This window comes from Pongo pygmaeus, chromosome 14 (genome assembly GCF_028885625.2).
Source record: "Pongo pygmaeus isolate AG05252 chromosome 14, NHGRI_mPonPyg2-v2.0_pri, whole genome shotgun sequence".
NCBI lineage: Eukaryota > Metazoa > Chordata > Mammalia > Primates > Hominidae > Pongo > Pongo pygmaeus.
The window spans coordinates 5,758,721-5,779,298 of NC_072387.2; positions in this window are offsets into that span (position 1 = coordinate 5,758,721).

Genomic DNA, 20,578 nt, shown 5'->3' on the forward strand with positions numbered 1-20,578 from the left:
TGGATGAAATTGGAAATCATCGTTCTCAGTAAACTATCGCAAGAACGAAAAGCCAAACACCACATATTCTCACTCATAGGTGAGAATTGAACAATGAGAACACATGGACAGAGGAAGGGGATCATCACACTTCGGGGACTGTTGTGGGGTGGGGCGAGGGGCGAGGGACAGCATTGGGAGATATACCTAATGCTAGATGATGAGTTGGTGGGTGCAGCGCACCAGCATGGCACATGTATACACATGTAGCTTACCTGCAAGTTGCGCACATGTACCATAGAGCCTAAAGTATAATAATAATAATAATAATAATAATGATAAAAAGAAAAAAAATTAAAAAAAAAGAAAGGGATAAATTCCTCGACACATACACTCTCCCATGCCTAAACCAGGAAGAAGTTGAATCTCTGAGTAGACTAATAACAGGAGCTGAAATTGTGGCAATAATCAATAGCTTACCAACCAAAAAGAATCCAGGAGCAGATGGGTTCACAGCCGAATTCTACCAGAGGTCCAAGGAGGAACTGGAACCATTACTTCAGAAACTATTCCAATCAATAGAAAAAGAGGGAATCCTTCCTAACTCATTTTATGAGGCCAGCATCATGCTGATACCAAAGCTGGGCAGAGACACAACCAAAAAAGAGAATTTTAGACCAATATCCTTGATGAATATTGATGCAAAAATCCTCAATAAATTACCGGCAAACCGAATCCAGCAGCACATCAGACAGCTTATCCACCATGATCAAGTGGGCTTCATCCCTGAGATGCAAGGCTGGTTCAATATACACAAATCAATCAATGTAATCCAGCATATAAACAGAACCAAAGTCAAAAACCACATGATTATCTCAATACGTGAAGAAAAGGACTTTGACAAAATTCAACAACCCTTCATGCTAAAAACTCTCAATAAATTAGGTATTGATGGGTCGTATCTCAAAATAATAAGAGCTATTTATGACAAAACCACAGCCAATATCATACTGAATGGGCAAAAACTGGAAGCATTCACTTTGAAAACTGGCACAAGACAGGGATGCCCTCTCTCACCACTTCTATTCAACATAGTGTTGGAAGTTCTGGCCAGGGCAATTAGGCAAGAGAAGGAAATCAAGGGTATTCAATTATGAAAAAAGGAAGCCAAATTGTCCCTGTTTGCAGATGACGTGATAGTATATCTAGAAAACCCAATTGTCTCAGCCCAAAATCTCCTTAAGCTGATAAGCAACTTCAGCAAAGTCTCAGGATACAAAATCAATGGACAAAAATCACAAGCATTCTTATACATCAATAACAGACAAACAGAGAGCCAAATCATGAGTGAACTCCCATTCACAATTGCTTCAAAGAGAATAAAATACCTAGGAATCCAACTTCCAAGGGATGTGAAGGACCTCTTCAAGGAGAAAACTACAAACCACTGCTCAAGGAAATAAAAGAGGATACAAACAAATGGAAGAACATTCCATGCTCATGGGTAGGAAGAATCAATATCATGAAAATGGCCATCCTTCCCAAGGTAATTTACAGATTCAATGCCATCCCCATCAAGTTACCAATGACTTTCTGCACAGAATTGGAAAAAACTACTTTAAAGTTCATATGGAACCAAAAAAGAGCCCGCATCACCAAGTCAATCCTAAGCCAAAAGAACAAAGCTGGAGGCATCACGCTACCTGACTTCAAACTATACTACAAGGCTACAGTAACCAAAACAGAATGGTACTGGTACCAAACAGAGATCTAGATCAATGGAACAGAACAGAGCCGTCAGAAATAATGCCACATATCTACAACAATCTGATCTTTGACAAACTTGACAAAAACAAGAAATGGAGAAAGGATTCCCTATTTAATAAATGGTGCTGGGAAAACTGGCTAGCCACATGTAGAAAGCTGAAACTGGATCCCTTCCTTACACCTTATACAAAAATCAACTCAAGATGGATTAAAGACTTAAACGTTAGACCTAAAACCATAAAAACCCTAGAAGAAAACCTAGGCAATGCCATTCAGGACATAGGCATGGGCAAGGACTTCATGTCTAAAACACCAAAAGCAATGGCCACAAAAGCCAAAATTGACAAATGGGATCTAATTAAACTAAAGAGCTTCTGCACAGCAAAGGAAACTACCATCAGAGTGAACAGGCAACCTACAAAATGGGAGAAAATTTTCGCAACCTACTCATCTGACAAAGGGCTAATATCCAGAATCTACAATGAACTCCAACAAATTTACAAGAAAACACCAAACAACCCCATCAAAAAGTGGGCGAAGGACATGAACAGACACTCCTCCAAAGAAGACATTTATGCAGCCAAAAAACACATGAAAAAATGCTCACCATCACTGGCCATCAGAGGAATGCAAATCAAAACCACAATGAGATACCATCTCACACCAGTTAGAATGGCAATCATTAAAAAGTCAGGAAACAACAGGTGCTGGAGAGGATGTGGAGAAATAGGAACACTTTTACACTGTTGGTGGGACTGTAAACTAGTTCAACCCTTGTGGAAGTCACTGTGGCGATTCCTCAGGGATCTAGAACTAGAAATTCCATTTGACCCAGCCATCCCATTACTGGGTATATACCCAAAGGACTATAAATCATGCTGCTATGAAGACACATGCAGACGTATGTTTATTGCGGCATTATACCCAATAGCAAAGACTTGGAAGCAACCCAAATGTCCAACAACGATAGACTGGATTAAGAAAACGTGGCACATATACACCTTGGAATACCAGGTAGCCATAAAAAATGATGAGTTCATATCCTTTGTAGGGACATGGATGAAATTGGAAATCATCTTTCTCAGTAAACTATCACAAGAACGAAAAGCCAAACACCACATATTCTCACTCATAGGTGAGAATTGAACAATGAGAACACATGGACACAGGAAGGGGAACATCACACTTCGGGGACTGTTGTGGGGTGGGGCGAGGGGCGAGGGACAGCATTGGGAGATATACCTAATGCTAGATGACGAGTTGGTGGGTGCAGCACACCAGCATGGCACATGTATACACATGTAGCTTACCTGCAAGATGCGCACATGTACCATAGAGCCTAAAGTATAATAATAATAATAATAATAATAATAATGATAAAAAGAAAAAAAATTAAAAAAAAAAGAAAGGGATAAATTCCTCGACACATACACTCTCCCATGCCTAAACCAGGAAGAAATTGAATCTCTGAGTAGACTAATAACAGGAGCTGAAGTTGTGGCAATAATCAATAGCTTACCAACCAAAAAGATTCCAGGATCAGACGGGTTCACAGCCGAATTCTACCAGAGGTCCAAGGAGGAACTGGAACCATTACTTCAGAAACTATTCCAATCAATAGAAAAAGAGGGAATCCTTCCTAACTCATTTTATGAGGCCAGCATCATGCTGATACCAAAGGTGGGCAGAGACACAACCAAAAAAGAGAATTTTAGACCAATATCCTTGATGAATATTGATGCAAAAATCCTCAATAAATTACCGGCAAACCCAATCCAGCAGCACATCAGACAGCTTATCCACCATGATCAAGTGGGCTTCATCCCTGAGATGCAAGGCTGGTTCAATATACGCAAATCAATAAATGTCATCCAGCATATAAACAGAACCAAAGTCAAAAACCACATGATTATCTCAATACGTGAAGAAAAGGACTTTGAAAAAATTCAACAACCCTTCATGCTAAAAACTCTCAATAAATTAGGTATTGATGGGTCGTATCTCAAAATAATAAGAGCTATTTATGACAAACCCACAGCCAATATCATACTGAATGGGCAAAAACTGGAAGCATTCACTTTGAAAACTGGCACAAGACAGGGATGCCCTCTCTCACCACTTCTATTCAACATAGTGTTGGAAGTTCTGGCCAGGGCAATTAGGCAAGAGAAGGAAATCAAGGGTATTCAATTAGGAAAAAAAGAAGTCAAATTGTCCCTGTTTGCAGATGACGTGATAGTATATCTAGAAAACCCCATTGTCTCAGCCCAAAATCTCCTTAAGCTGATAAGCAACTTCAGCAAAGTCTCAGGATACAAAATCAATGGACAAAAATCACAAGCATTCTTATACATCAATAACAGACAAACAGAGAGCCAAATCATGAGTGAACTCCCATTCACAATTGCTTCAAAGAGAATAAAATACCTAGGAATCCAACTTCCAAGGGATGTGAAGGACCTCTTCAAGGAGAAAACTACAAACCACTGCTCAAGGAAATAAAAGAGGATACAAACAAATGGAAGAACATTCCATGCTCATGGGTAGGAAGAATCAATATCATGAAAATGGCCATCCTTCCCAAGGTAATTTACAGATTCAATGCCCTCCCCATCAAGTTACCAATGACTTTCTGCACAGAATTGGAAAAAACTACTTTAAAGTTCATATGGAACCAAAAAAGAGCCCGCATCACCAAGTCAATCCTAAGCCAAAAGAACAAAGCTGGAGGCATCACGCTACCTGACTTCAAACTATACTACAAGGCTACAGTAACCAAAACAGCATGGTACTGGTACCAAAACAGAGATCTAGATCAATGGAACAGAACAGAGCCGTCAGAAATAATGCCACATATCTACAACTATCTGATCTTTGACAAACCTGACAAAAACAAGAAATGGAGAAAGGATTCCCTATTTAATAAATGGTGCTGGGAAAACTGGCTAGCCACATGTAGAAAGCTGAAACTGGATCCCTTCCTTACACCTTATACAAAAATCAACTCAAGATGGATTAAAGACTTAAACGTTAGACCTAAAACCATAAAAACCCTAGAAGAAAACCTAGGCAATGCCATTCAGGACATAGGCATGGGCAAGGACTTCATGTCTAAAACACCAAAAGCAATGGCCACAAAAGCCAAAATTGACAAATGGGATCTAATTAAACTAAAGAGCTTCTGCACAGCAAAGGAAACTACCATCAGAGTGAACAGGCAACCTACAAAATGGGAGAAAATTTTCGCAACCTACTCATCTGACAAAGGGCTAATATCCAGAATCTACAATGAACTCCAACAAATTTACAAGAAAACACCAAACAACCCCATCAAAAAGTGGGCGAAGGACATGAACAGACACTCCTCCAAAGAAGACATTTATGCAGCCAAAAAACACATGAAAAAATGCTCACCATCACTGGCCATCAGAGGAATGCAAATCAAAACCACAATGAGATACCATCTCACACCAGTTAGAATGGCAATCATTAAAAAGTCAGGAAACAACAGGTGCTGGAGAGGATGTGGAGAAATAGGAACACTTTTACACTGTTGGTGGGACTGTAAACTAGTTCAACCCTTGTGGAAGTCACTGTGGCGATTCCTCAGGGATCTAGAACTAGAAATTCCATTTGACCCAGCCATCCCATTACTGGGTATATACCCAAAGGACTATAAATCATGCTGCTATGAAGACACATGCACACGTATGTTTATTGCGGCATTATACCCAATAGCAAAGACTTGGAAGCAACCCAAATGTCCAACAACGATAGACTGGATTAAGAAAACGTGGCACATATACACCTTGGAATACCAGGTAGCCATAAAAAATGATGAGTTCATATCCTTTGTAGGGACATGGATGAAATTGGAAATCATCTTTCTCAGTAAACTATCACAAGAACGAAAAGCCAAACACCACATATTCTCACTCATAGGTGAGAATTGAACAATGAGAACACATGGACACAGGAAGGGGAACATCACACTTCGGGGACTGTTGTGGGGTGGGGCGAGGGGCGAGGGACAGCATTGGGAGATATACCTAATGCTAGATGACGAGTTGGTGGGTGCAGCACACCAGCATGGCACATGTATACACATGTAGCTTACCTGCAAGATGCGCACATGTACCATAGAGCCTAAAGTATAATAATAATAATAATAATAATAATAATGATAAAAAGAAAAAAAATTAAAAAAAAAAGAAAGGGATAAATTCCTCGACACATACACTCTCCCATGCCTAAACCAGGAAGAAATTGAATCTCTGAGTAGACTAATAACAGGAGCTGAAGTTGTGGCAATAATCAATAGCTTACCAACCAAAAAGATTCCAGGATCAGACGGGTTCACAGCCGAATTCTACCAGAGGTCCAAGGAGGAACTGGAACCATTACTTCAGAAACTATTCCAATCAATAGAAAAAGAGGGAATCCTTCCTAACTCATTTTATGAGGCCAGCATCATGCTGATACCAAAGGTGGGCAGAGACACAACCAAAAAAGAGAATTTTAGACCAATATCCTTGATGAATATTGATGCAAAAATCCTCAATAAATTACCGGCAAACCCAATCCAGCAGCACATCAGACAGCTTATCCACCATGATCAAGTGGGCTTCATCCCTGAGATGCAAGGCTGGTTCAATATACGCAAATCAATAAATGTCATCCAGCATATAAACAGAACCAAAGTCAAAAACCACATGATTATCTCAATACGTGAAGAAAAGGACTTTGAAAAAATTCAACAACCCTTCATGCTAAAAACTCTCAATAAATTAGGTATTGATGGGTCGTATCTCAAAATAATAAGAGCTATTTATGACAAACCCACAGCCAATATCATACTGAATGGGCAAAAACTGGAAGCATTCACTTTGAAAACTGGCACAAGACAGGGATGCCCTCTCTCACCACTTCTATTCAACATAGTGTTGGAAGTTCTGGCCAGGGCAATTAGGCAAGAGAAGGAAATCAAGGGTATTCAATTAGGAAAAAAAGAAGTCAAATTGTCCCTGTTTGCAGATGACGTGATAGTATATCTAGAAAACCCCATTGTCTCAGCCCAAAATCTCCTTAAGCTGATAAGCAACTTCAGCAAAGTCTCAGGATACAAAATCAATGGACAAAAATCACAAGCATTCTTATACATCAATAACAGACAAACAGAGAGCCAAATCATGAGTGAACTCCCATTCACAATTGCTTCAAAGAGAATAAAATACCTAGGAATCCAACTTCCAAGGGATGTGAAGGACCTCTTCAAGGAGAAAACTACAAACCACTGCTCAAGGAAATAAAAGAGGATACAAACAAATGGAAGAACATTCCATGCTCATGGGTAGGAAGAATCAATATCATGAAAATGGACATCCTTCCCAAGGTAATTTACAGATTCAATGCCCTCCCCATCAAGTTACCAATGACTTTCTGCACAGAATTGGAAAAAACTACTTTAAAGTTCATATGGAACCAAAAAAGAGCCCGCATCACCAAGTCAATCCTAAGCCAAAAGAACAAAGCTGGAGGCATCACGCTACCTGACTTCAAACTATACTACAAGGCTACAGTAACCAAAACAGCATGGTACTGGTACCAAAACAGAGATCTAGATCAATGGAACAGAACAGAGCCGTCAGAAATAATGCCACATATCTACAACTATCTGATCTTTGACAAACCTGACAAAAACAAGAAATGGAGAAAGGATTCCCTATTTAATAAATGGTGCTGGGAAAACTGGCTAGCCACATGTAGAAAGCTGAAACTGGATCCCTTCCTTACACCTTATACAAAAATCAACTCAAGATGGATTAAAGACTTAAACGTTAGACCTAAAACCATAAAAACCCTAGAAGAAAACCTAGGCAATACCATTCAGGACATAGGCATGGGCAAGGACTTCATGTCTAAAACACCAAAAGCAATGGCAACAAAAGTCAAAATTCACAAATGGGATCTAATTAAACTAAAGAGCTTCTGCACAGCAAAGGAAACTACCATCAGAGTGAACAGGCAACCTACAAAATGGGAGAAAATTTTCGCAACCTACTCATCTGACAAAGGGCTAATATCCAGAATCTACAATGAACTCCAACAAATTTACAAGAAAACACCAAACAACCCCATCAAAAAGTGGGTGAAGTACATGAACAGACGCTCCTCAAAAGAAGACATTTATGCAGCCAAAAAACACATGAAAAAATGCTCACCATCACTGGCCATCAGAGAAATGCAAATCAAAACCACAATGAGATACCATCTCACACCAGTTAGAATGGCAATCATTAAAAAGTCAGGAAACAACAGGTGCTGGAGAGGATGTGGAGAAATAGGAACACTTTTACACTGTTGGTGGGACTGTAAACTAGTTCAACCCTTGTGGAAGTCACTGTGGCGATTCCTCAGGGATCTAGAACTAGAAATTCCATTTGACCCAGCCATCCCATTACTGGGTATATACCCAAAGGACTATAAATCATGCTGCTATAAAGACACATGCACACGTATGTTTATTGTGGCATTATACACAACAGCAAAGACTTGGAACCAACCCAAATGTCCAACAATGATAGACTGGATTAAGAAAATGTGGCACATATACACCATGGAATACTAGGCAGCCATAAAAAATGATGAGTTCATATCCTTTGTAGGGACATGGATGAAATTGGAAATCATCGTTCTCAGTAAACTATCGCAAGAACAAAAAACGAAACATCACATATTCTCACTCATAGGTGAGAATTGAACAATGAGAACACATGGACACAGGAAGGGGAACATCATACTTCGGGGACTGTTGTGGGGTGGCTGGAGGGGCGAGGGACAGCATTGGGAGATATACCTAATGCTAGATGACGAGTTGGTGGGTGCAGCGCACCAGCATGGCACATGTATACATATGTAGCTCACCTGCACGTTGCGCTCATGTACCATAGAGCCTAAAGTATAATATTAATAATAATAATGGTAATAATAATAATGATGAAAAGAAAAAAAATTTCAAAAAAAAGAAAGGGATAAGTTCCTCGACACATACACTCTCCCATGACTAAACCAGGAGGAAGTTGAATCTCTGAATAGACTAATAACAGGAGCTGAAATTGTGGCAATAATCAATAGCTTACCAACCAAAAAGAGTCCAGGATCAGATGGGTTCACAGCCGAATTCTACCAGAGGTCCAAGGAGGAACTGGAACCATTACTTCAGAAACTATTCCAATCAATAGAAAAAGAAGGAATCCTTCCTGACTCATTTTATGAGGCCAGCATCATGCTGTTACCAAAGCTGGGCAGAGACACAACCAAAAAAGAGAATTTTAGACCAATATCCTTGATGAATATTGATGCAAAAATCCTCAATAAATTACTGGCAAACCGAATCCAGCAGCACATCAGACAGCTTATCCACCATGATCAAGTGGGCTTCATCCCTGGGATGCAAGGCTGGTTCAATATATGCAAATCAATAAATGTAATCCAGCATATAAACAGAACCAAAGAAAAACCACATGATTATCTCAATACGTCAAGAAAAGGCCTTTGACAAAATTCAACAACCCTTCATGCTAAAAACTCTCAATAAATTAGGTATTGATGGGTCGTATCTCAAAATAATAAGAGCTATTTATGACAAACCCACAGCCAATATCATACTGAATGGGCAAAAACTGGAAGCATTCACTTTGAAAACTGGCACAAGACAGGCATGCCCTCTCTCACCACTTCTATTCAACATAGTGTTGGAAGTTCTGGCCAGGGCAATTAGGCAAGAGAAGGAAATCAAGGGTATTCAATTAGGAAAAAAGGAAGTCAAATTCTCCCTGTTTGCATATGACGTGATAGTATATCTAGAAAACCCCATTGTCTCAGCCCAAAATCTCCTTAAGCTGATAAGCAACTTCACCAAAGTCTCAGGATACAAAATTAATGGACAAAAATCACAAGCATTCTTATACATCAATAACAGACAAACAGAGAGCCAAATCATGAGTGAACTCCCATTCACAATTGCTTCAAAGAGAATAAAATACCTAGGAATCCAACTTACAAGGGATGTGAAGGACCTCTTCAGGGAGAAAACTACAAACCACTGCTCAAGGAAATAAAAGAGGATACAAACAAATGGAAGAACATTCCATGCTCATGGGTAGGAAGAATCAATATCATGAAAATGGCCATCCTTCCCAAGGTAATTTACAGATTCAATGCCCTCCCCATCAAGTTACCAATGACTTTCTGCACAGAATTGGAAAAAACTACTTTAAAGTTCATATGGAACCAAAAAAGAGCCCGCATCACCAAGTCAATCCTAAGCCAAAAGAACAAAGCTGGAGGCATCACGCTACCTGACTTCAAACTATACTACAAGGCTACAGTAACCAAAACAGCATGGTACTGGTACCAAACAGAGATCTAGATCAATGGAACAGAACAGAGCCGTCAGAAATAATGCCACATATCTACAACAATCTGATCTTTGACAAACTTGACAAAAACAAGAAATGGAGAAAGGATTCCCTATTTAATAAATGGTGCTGGGAAAACTGGCTAGCCACATGTAGAAAGCTGAAACTGGATCCCTTCCTTACACCTTATACAAAAATCAACTCAAGATGGATTAAAGACTTAAACGTTAGACCTAAAACCATAAAAACCCTAGAAGAAAACCTAGGCAATACCATTCAGGACATAGGCATGGGCAAGGACTTCATGTCTAAAACACCAAAAGCAATGGCCACAAAAGCCAAAATTGACAAATGGGATCTAATTAAACTAAAGAGCTTCTGCACAGCAAAGGAAACTACCATCAGAGTGAACAGGCAACCTACAAAATGGGAGAAAATTTTCGCAACCTACTCATCTGACAAAGGGATAATATCCAGAATCTACAATGAACTCCAACAAATTTACAAGAAAACACCAAACAACCCCATCAAAAAGTGGGCGAAGGACATGAACAGACACTCCTCCAAAGAAGACATTTATGCAGCCAAAAAACACATGAAAAAATGCTCACCATCACTGGCCATCAGAGAAATGCAAATCAAAACCACAATGAGATACCATCTCACACCAGTTAGAATGGCAATCATTAAAAAGTCAGGAAACAACAGGTGCTGGAGAGGATGTGGAGAAATAGGAACACTTTTACACTGTTGGTGGGACTGTAAACTAGTTCAACCCTTGTGGAAGTCACTGTGGCGATTCCTCAGGGATCTAGAACTAGAAATTCCATTTGACCCAGCCATCCCATTACTGGGTATATACCCAAAGGACAATAAATCCTGCTGCTATGAAGACACATGCAGACGTATGATTATTGCGGCGTTATACCCAATAGCAAAGACTTGGAAGCAACCCAAATGTCCAACAACGATAGACTGGATTAAGAAAAGGTGGCACATATACACCATGGAATACCAGGCAGCCATAAAAAATGATGAGTTCATATCCTTTGTAGGGACATGGATGAAATTGGAAATCATCTTTCTCAGTAAACTATCGCAAGAACGAAAGGCCAAACACAACATATTCTCACTCATAGGTGAGAATTGAACAATGAGAACACATGGACACAGGAAGGGGAACATCACACTTCGGGGACTGTTGTGGGGTGGGGCGAGGGGCGAGGGACAGCATTGGGAGATATACCTAATGCTAGATGACGAGTTGGTGGGTGCAGCGCACCAGCATGGCACATGTATACACATGTAGCTTACCTGCAAGTTGCGCACATGTACCATAGAGCCTAAAGTATAATAATAATAATAATAATAATAATAATAATGATAAAAAGAAAAAAATTAAAAAAAAAGAAAGGGATAAATTCCTCGACACATACACTCTCCCATGCCTAAACCAGGAAGAAATTGAATCTCTGAGTAGACTAATAACAGGAGCTTAAGTTGTGGCAATAATCAATAGCATACCAACCAAAAAGAGTCCAGGATCAGATGGGTTCACAGCCGAATTCTACCAGAGTTCCAAGGAGGAACTGGAACCATTACTTCAGAAACTATTCCAATCAATAGAAAAAGAGGGAATCCTTCCTAACTCATTTTATGAGGCCAGCATCACGCTGATACCAAAGCTGGGCAGAGACACAACCAAAAAAGAGAATTTTAAACCAATATCCTTGATGAATATTGATGCAAAAATCCTCAATAAATTACCGGCAAACCGAATCCAGCAGCACATCAGACAGCTTATCCACCATGATCAAGTGGGCTTCATCCCTGGGATGCAAGGCTGGTTCAATATATGCAAATCAATAAATGTAATCCAGCATATAAACAGAACCAAAGAAAAACCGCATGATTATCTCAATACGTCAAGAAAAGGCCTTTGACAAAATTCAACAACCCTTCATGCTAAAAACTCTCAATAAATTAGGTATTGATGGGTCGTATCTCAAAATAATAAGAGCTATTTATGACAAAGCAACAGCCAATATCATACTGAATGGGCAAAAACTGGAAGCATTCACTTTGAAAACTGGCACAAGACAGGCATGCCCTCTCTCACCACTTCTATTCAACATAGTGTTGGAAGTTCTGGCCAGGGCAATTAGGCAAGAGAAGTAAATCAAGGGTATTCAATTAGGAAAAAAGGAAGTCAAATTCTCCCTGTTTACAGATGACGTGATAGTATATCTAGAAAACCCCATTGTCTCAGCCCAAAATCTCCTTAAGCTGATAAGCAACTTCACCAAAGTCTCAGGATACAAAATCAATGGACAAAAATCACAAGCATTCTTATACATCAATAACAGACAAACAGAGAGCCAAATCATGAGTGAACTCCCATTCACAATTGCTTCAAAGAGAATAAAATACCTAGGAATCCAACTTACAAGGGATGTGAAGGACCTCTTCAGGGAGAAAACTACAAACCACTGCTCAAGGAAATAAAAGAGGATACAAACAAATGGAAGAACATTCCATGCTCATGGGTAGGAAGAATCAATATCATGAAAATGGCCATCCTTCCCAAGGTAATTTACAGATTCAATGCCCTCCCCATCAAGTTACCAATGACTTTCTGCACAGAATTGGAAAAAACTACTTTAAAGTTCATATGGAACCAAAAAAGAGCCCGCATCACCAAGTCAATCCTAAGCCAAAAGAACAAAGCTGGAGGCATCACGCTACCTGACTTCAAACTATACTACAAGGCTACAGTAACCAAAACAGCATGGTACTGGTACCAAAACAGAGATCTAGATCAATGGAACAGAACAGAGCCGTCAGAAATAATGCCACATATCTACAACTATCTGATCTTTGACAAACCTGACAAAAACAAGAAATGGAGAAAGGATTCCCTATTTAATAAATGGTGCTGGGAAAACTGGCTAGCCACATGTAGAAAGCTGAAACTGGATCCCTTCCTTACACCTTATACAAAAATCAACTCAAGATGGATTAAAGACTTAAACGTTAGACCTAAAACCATAAAAACCCTAGAAGAAAACCTAGGCAATACCATTCAGGACATAGGCATGGGCAAGGACTTCATGTCTAAAACACCAAAAGCAATGGCAACAAAAGTCAAAATTCACAAATGGGATCTAATTAAACTAAAGAGCTTCTGCACAGCAAAGGAAACTACCATCAGAGTGAACAGGCAACCTACAAAATGGGAGAAAATTTTCGCAACCTACTCATCTGACAAAGGGCTAATATCCAGAATCTACAATGAACTCCAACAAATTTACAAGAAAACACCAAACAACCCCATCAAAAAGTGGGTGAAGTACATGAACAGACGCTCCTCAAAAGAAGACATTTATGCAGCCAAAAAACACATGAAAAAATGCTCACCATCACTGGCCATCAGAGAAATGCAAATCAAAACCACAATGAGATACCATCTCACACCAGTTAGAATGGCAATCATTAAAAAGTCAGGAAACAACAGGTGCTGGAGAGGATGTGGAGAAATAGGAACACTTTTACACTGTTGGTGGGACTGTAAACTAGTTCAACCCTTGTGGAAGTCACTGTGGCGATTCCTCAGGGATCTAGCACTAGAAATTCCATTTGACCCAGCCATCCCATTACTGGGTATATACCCAAAGGACTATAAATCATGCTGCTATGAAGACACATGCAGACCTATGTTTATTGCGGCATTATACCCAATAGCAAAGACTTGGAAGCAACCCAAATGTCCAACAACGATAGACTGGATTAAGAAAAGGTGGCACATATACACCATGGAATACCAGGCAGCCATAAAAAATGATGAGTTCATATCCTTTGTAGGGACATGGATGAAATTGGAAATCATCGTTCTCAGTAAACTATCGCAAGAACGAAAAGCCAAACACCACATATTCTCACTCATAGGTGAGAATTGAACAATGAGAACACATGGACACAGGAAGGGGAACATCACACTTCGGGGACTGTTGTGGGGTGGGGCGAGGGGCGAGGGACAGCATTGGGAGATATACCTAATGCTAGATGACGAGTTGGTGGGTGCAGCGCACCAGCATGGCACATGTATACACATGTAGCTTACCTGCAAGTTGCGCACATGTACCATAGAGCCTAAAGTATAATAATAATAATAATAATAATAATAATAATAATGATAAAAAGAAAAAAAATTAAAAAAAAAAGAAAGGGATAAATTCATCGACACATACACTCTCCCATGCCTAAACCAGGAAGAAATTGAATCTCTGAGTAGACTAATAACAGGAGCTGAAGTTGTGGCAATAATCAATAGCTTACCAACCAAAAAGAGTCCAGGAACAGATGGGTTCACAGCCGAATTCTACCAGAGGTCCAAGGAGGAACTGGAACCATTACTTCAGAAACTATTCCAATCAATAGAAAAAGAGGGAATCCTTCCTAACTCATTTTATGAGGCCAGCATCATGCTGATACCAAAGCTGGGCAGAGACACAACCAAAAAAGAGAATTTTAGACCAATATCCTTGATGAATATTGATGCAAAAATCCTCAATAAATTACCGGCAAACCGAATCCAGCAGCACATCAGACAGCTTATCCACCATGATCAAGTGGGCTTCATCCCTGAGATGCAAGGCTGGTTCAATATACGCAAATCAATAAATGTAATCCAGCATATAAACAGAACCAAAGTCAAAAACCACATGATTATCTCAATACGTGAAGAAAAGGACTTTGACAAAATTCAACAACCCTTCATGCTAAAAACTCTCAATAAATTAGGTATTGATGGGTCGTATCTCAAAATAATAAGAGCTATTTATGACAAACCCACAGCCAATATCATACTGAATGGGCAAAAACTGGAAGCATTCACTTTGAAAACTGGCACAAGACAGGGATGCCCTCTCTCACCACTTCTATTCAACATAGTGTTGGAAGATCTGGCCAGGGCAATTAGGCAAGAGAAGGAAATCAAGGGTATTCAATTAGGAAAAAAGGAAGCCAAATTGTCCCTGTTTGCAGATGACGTGATAGTATATCTAGAAAACCCCATTGTCTCAGCCCAAAATCTCCTTAAGCTGATAAGCAACTTCAGCAAAGTCTCAGGATACAAAATCAATGGACAAAAATCACAAGCATTCTTATACATCAATAACAGACAAACAGAGAGCCAAATCATGAGTGAACTCCCATTCACAATTGCTTCAAAGAGAATAAAATACCTAGGAATCCAACTTCCAAGGGATGTGAAGGACCTCTTCAAGGAGAAAACTACAAACCACTGCTCAAGGAAATAAAAGAGGATACAAACAAATGGAAGAACATTCCATGCTCATGGGTAGGAAGAATCAATATCATGAAAATGGCCATCCTTCCCAAGGTAATTTACAGATTCAATGCCATCCCCATCAAGTTACCAATGACTTTCTGCACAGAATTGGAAAAAACTACTTTAAAGTTCATATGGAACCAAAAAAGAGCCCGCATCACCAAGTCAATCCTAAGCCAAAAGAACAAAGCTGGAGGCATCACGCTACCTGACTTCAAACTATACTACAAGGCTACAGTAACCAAAACAGCATGGCACTGGTACCAAAACAGAGATCTAGATCAATGGAACAGAACAGAGCCGTCAGAAATAATGCCACATATCTACAACTATCTGATCTTTGACAAACCTGACAAAAACAAGAAATGGAGAAAGGATTCCCTATTTAATAAATGGTGCTGGGAAAACTGGCTAGCCACATGTAGAAAGCTGAAACTGGATCCCTTCCTTACACCTTATACAAAAATCAACTCAAGATGGATTAAAGACTTAAACGTTAGACCTAAAACCATAAAAACCCTAGAAGAAAACCTAGGCAATACCATTCAGGACATAGGCATGGGCAAGGACTTCATGTCTAAAACACCAAAAGCAATGGCAACAAAAGGCAAAATTCACAAATGGGATCTAATTAAACTAAAGAGCTTCTGCACAGCAAAGGAAACTACCATCAGAGTGAACAGGCAACCTACAAAATGGGAGAAAATTTTCGCAACCTACTCATCTGACAAAGGGCTAATATCCAGAATCTACAATGAACTCCAACAAATTTACAAGAAAACACCAAACAACCCCATCAAAAAGTGGGTGAAGTACATGAACAGACGCTCCTCAAAAGAAGACATTTATGCAGCCAAAAAACACATGAAAAAATGCTCACCATCACTGGCCATCAGAGAAATGCAAATCAAAACCACAATGAGATACCATCTCACACCAGTTAGAATGGCAATCATTAAAAAGTCAGGAAACAACAGGTGCTGGAGAGGATGTGGAGAAATAGGAACACTTTTACACTGTTGGTGGGACTGTAAACTAGTTCAACCCTTGTGGAAGTCACTGTGGCGATTCCTCAGGGATCTAGAACTAGAAATTCCATTTGACCCAGCCATCCCATTACTGGGTATATACCCAAAGGACTATAAATCATGCTGCTATGAAGACACATGCAGACCTATGTTTATTGCGGCGTTATACCCAATAGCAAAGACTTGGAAGCAACCCAAATGTCCAACAACGATAGACTGGATTAAGAAAAGGTGGCACATATACACCATGGAATACCAGGCAGCCATAAAAAATGATGAGTTCATATCCTTTGTAGGGACATGGATGAAATTGGAAATCATCGTTCTCAGTAAACTATCGCAAGAACGAAAAGCCAAACACCACATATTCTCACTCATAGGTGAGAATTGAACAATGAGAACACATGGACACAGGAAGGGGATCATCACACTTCGGGGACTGTTGTGGAGTGGGGCGAGGGGCGAGGGACAGCATTGGGAGATATACCTAATGCTAGATGACGAGTTGGTGGGTGCAGCGCACCAGCATGGCACATGTATACACATGTAGCTTACCTGCAAGTTGCGCACATGTACCATAGAGCCTAAAGTATAATAATAATAATAATAATAATAATAATAATAATAATAATAATGATAAAAAGAAAAAAAATTAAAAAAAAAGAAAGGGATAAATTCCTCGACACATACACTCTCCCATGCCTAAACCAGGAAGAAGTTGAATCTCTGAGTAGACTAATAACAGGAGCTGAAATTGTGGCAATAATCAATAGCTTACCAACCAAAAAGAGTCCAGGATCAGATGGGTTCACAGCCGAATTCTACCAGAGGTCCAAGGAGGAACTGGAACCATTACTTCAGAAACTATTCCAATCAATAGAAAAAGAGGGAATCCTTCCTAACTCATTTTATGAGGCCAGCATCATGCTGCTACCAAAGCTGGGCAGAGACACAACCAAAAAAGAGAATTTTAAACCAATATCCTTGATGAATATTGATGCAAAAATCCTCAATAAATTACCGGCAAACCCAATCCAGCAGCACATCAGACAGCTTATCCACCATGATCAAGTGGGCTTCATCCCGGAGATGCAAGGCTGGTTCAATATACGCAAATCAATAAATGTAATCCAGCATATAAACAGAACCAAAGTCAAAAACCACATGATTATCTCAATACGTGAAGAAAAGGACTTTGACAAAATTCAACAACCCTTCATGCTAAAAACTCTCAATAAATTAGGTATTGATGGGTCGTATCTCAAAATAATAAGAGCTATTTATGACAAACCCACAGCCAATATCATACTGAATGGGCAAAAACTGGAAGCATTCACTTTGAAAACTGGCACAAGACAGGGATGCCCTCTCTCACCACTTCTATTCAACATAGTGTTGGAAGTTCTGGCCAGGGCAATTAGGCAAGAGAAGGAAATCAAGGGTATTCAATTAGGAAAAAAGGAAGCCAAATTGTCCCTGTTTGCAGATGACGTGATAGTATATCTAGAAAACCCCATTGTCTCAGCCCAAAATCTCCTTAAGCTGATAAGCAACTTCAGCAAAGTCTCAGGATGCAAAATCAATGGACAAAAATCACAAGCATTCTTATACATCAATAACAGACAAACAGAGAGCCAAATCATGAGTGAACTCCCATTCACAATTGCTTCAAAGAGAATAAAATACCTAGGAATCCAACTTCCAAGGGATGTGAAGGACCTCTTCAAGGAGAAAACTACAAACCACTGCTCAAGGAAATAAAAGAGGATACAAACAAATGGAAGAACATTCCATGCTCATGGGTAGGAAGAATCAATATGATGAAAATGGCCATCCTTCCCAAGGTAATTTACAGATTCAATGCCCTCCCCATCAAGTTACCAATGACTTTCTGCACAGAATTGGAAAAAACTACTTTAAAGTTCATATGGAACCAAAAAAGAGCCCGCATCACCAAGTCAATCCTAAGCCAAAAGAACAAGGCTGGAGGCATCACGCTACCTGACTTCAAACTATACTACAAGGCTACAGTAACCAAAACAGCATGGTACTGGTACCAAACAGAGATCTAGATCAATGGAACAGAACAGAGCCGTCAGAAATAATGCCACATATCTACAACAATCTGATCTTTGACAAACTTGACAAAAACAAGAAATGGAGAAAGGATTCCCTATTTAATAAATGGTGCTGGGAAAACTGGCTAGCCACATGTAGAAAGCTGAAACTGGATCCCTTCCTTACACCTTATACAAAAATCAACTCAAGATGGATTAAAGACTTAAACGTTAGACCTAAAACCATAAAAACCCTAGAAGAAAACCTAGGCAATACCATTCAGGACATAGGCATGGGCAAGGACTTCATGTCTAAAACACCAAAAGCAATGGCCACAAAAGCCAAAATTGACAAATGGGATCTAATTAAATTAAAGAGCTTCTGCACAGCAAAGGAAACTACCATCAGAGTGAACAGGCAACCTGCAAAATGGGAGAAAATTTTCGCAACCTACTCATCTGACAAAGGGATAATATCCAGAATCTACAATGAACTCCAACAAATTTACAAGAAAACACCAAACAACCCCATCAAAAAGTGGGCGAAGGACATGAACAGACACTCCTCCAAAGAAGACATTTATGCAGCCAAAAAACACATGAAAAAATGCTCACCATCACTGGCCATCAGAGAAATGCAAATCAAAACCACAATGAGATACCATCTCACACCAGTTAGAATGGCAATCATTAAAAAGTCAGGAAACAACAGGTGCTGGAGAGGATGTGGAGAAATAGGAACACTTTTACACTGTTGGTGGGACTGTAAACTAGTTCAACCCTTGTGGAAGTCACTGTGGCGATTCCTCAGGGATCTAGAACTAGAAATTCCATTTGACCCAGCCATCCCATTACTGGGTATATACCCAAAGGACTATAAATCATGCTGCTATGAAGACACATGCAGACGTATGTTTATTGCGGCATTATACCCAATAGCAAAGACTTGGAAGCAACCCAAATGTCCAAAAACGATAGACTGGATTAAGAAAAGGTGGCACATATACACCATGGAATACCAGGCAGCCATAAAAAATGATGAGTTCATATCCTTTGTAGGGACATGGATGAAATTGGAAATCACCGTTCTCAGTAAACTATCACAAGAATGAAAAGCCCAACACCACATATTCTCACTCATAGGGGAGAATTGAACAATGAGAACACATGGACACAGGAAGGGGATCATCACACTTCGGGGACTGTTGTGGGGTGGGGCGAGGGGCGAGGGACAGCATTGGGAGATATACCTAATGCTAGATGACGAGTTGGTGGGTGCAGCGCACCAGCATGGCACATGTATACACATGTAGCTTACCTGCAAGTTGCGCACATGTACCATAGAGCCTAAAGTATAATAATAATAATAATAATAATAATAATAATAATAATGATAAAAAGAAAAAAAATTTAAAAAAAAGAAAGGGATAAATTCCTCGACACATACACTCTCCCATGCCTAAACCAGGAAGAAGTTGAATCTCTGAGTAGACTAATAACAGGAGCTGAAATTGTGGCAATAATCAATAGCTTACCAACCAAAAAGAGTCCAGGAGCAGATGGGTTCACAGCCGAATTCTACCAGAGGTCCAAGGAGGAACTGGAACCATTACTTCAGAAACTATTCCAATCAATAGAAAAAGAGGGAATCCTTCCTAACTCATTTTATGAGGCCAGCATCATGCTGCTACCAAAGCTTGGCAGAGACACAACCAAAAAAGAGAATTTTAGACCAATATCCTTGATGAATATTGATGCAAAAATCCTCAATAAATTACTGGCAAACCGAATCCAGCAGCACATCAGACAGCTTATCCACCATGATCAAGTGGGCTTCATCCCTGGGATGCAAGGCTGGTTCAATATATGCAAATCAATCAATGTAATCCAGCATATAAACAGAACCAAAGTCAAAAACCACATGATTATCTCAATACGTGAAGAAAAGGACTTTGACAAAATTCAACAACCCTTCAT